Raw genomic sequence first — 1,452 nt, forward strand, 5'->3', positions numbered from 1 at the left:
AACTTGAAAAACTTGTTTGCCCTGTGCAATAGCCATATCTTTTTTCAAGAGTGCTCCATTTAAATGAAAAATCAAAGTTTGATGACCTTCACTTGCTAGCCCTGTGCCACCAACCCCTGGACTTTTAGTCCAAGATGGAGGTAAAAGCACAACAGAAAGACAAAGCCCAGCCTTACAATCAAAATGGAGTTTGCAGCTTGATAAAAGATGCATACGGAGAGTTCCTAATCTCAAACACAAATAATAAATTGTACACAGACATTCCCAAATAGTCAATATCATACACTGCCAAAATACGTCTAAGATAAATTCTCAAAAACTTCATTAACACAGAGTTACGGTTATCCAGTGGTGCCTCATGCCCTTCCAGAATGTGGTGAGTGGCTACATTTCTAAAAGTGAAACAATGCTGCCTGAATATTTGTGATAGGGTTATATTCACCTTGTGGAACTGCATGCTCAACATTAAATGGAACAGCCTCCAGTGCCAATGAAAGAACCATAAAGCCACATATAGGAGCAATGCATTGTTTCTCTGTCCCTTTTAACAAATGACAGAATCCTTATTTTCCTAGAAAAGTATAATCAAACCCTTTTGGTAATTACCTTCATAACATTCAAAATGCCTGTTTGCCCAAGGATGGTACATTACTGAGTTTGGCGCATGTAATTAAATCATTAAGGTTAGCATATTAATAGCTACAGCAAAATCAGAAGTTCACATCTTTTCAGCTACATGTAAGTAGAAAAGCCTTCACTTCTTTGCATGAGGATGAAGCAATCATATTGTAAATAGTGATGCTGAAAAAACCTCATTAGCTCTCTGAGCACAGTGTACTGCAGTTCATGATTATCCAATACATTTCCACATAGCCAGTGCACAGGGGCGGGGAAAACCACACTCACTGGGGCTGCATTGCAGGGAAATATTAATGATAATAAGCTGACATGAGACACTGGGTATTGTTCCCAAATGAATTCTGTAGTTGACATGTGCTTGTTAAATGGGAATAAAAAAAGAAGCAGAATTGCTGAAGTGCAGGATCATCAACCCAAGAGTTCATTTAGGACATACAGATCAATCTAATAGGGCTCCTGCCTTATCTAAGACCATACCCCAACAAAGTATCGCTCAAGATGAGAAGGTGCATTTGTCATAATGATAAGCATTTAGCATGCTAACTTCATACTGTAAATATGAGATTTATATAAGAGCGGTACTCAGAAAATAGTCAAAGTAATTAGCATAGTAGTTTATAAAGCATTTTTCAAAAAGAGTCTTGTACCAATTTCAGAACAGAAACAATTGTTAATTTCATTATGGTCCAAATTTTGCTCAGAGGTGTAATGCCTCTGGAATCAATGCTATTACATCAGGAATTAATGTGTCCCTAGTATTCACTTAACTTTCCAATGCTATTCTGTGGTTGTCATAACTATAAAGGGAAGGGT

The 1,452-nt window shown here is 37.3% G+C and overlaps 1 pseudogene; it reads left to right on the top strand.

Moving 5' to 3' along the window:
* The first annotated feature begins 371 nt into the window (after nt 1-371).
* Nucleotides 372-1,452, top strand: part of LOC135977763 (integrin alpha-6-like) — a 12,744-nt pseudogene continuing 11,663 nt past the window's right edge.

This window comes from Chrysemys picta, unplaced genomic scaffold (assembly GCF_011386835.1).
Source record: "Chrysemys picta bellii isolate R12L10 unplaced genomic scaffold, ASM1138683v2 scaf32, whole genome shotgun sequence".
Classification (NCBI taxonomy): Eukaryota; Metazoa; Chordata; order Testudines; family Emydidae; genus Chrysemys; species Chrysemys picta.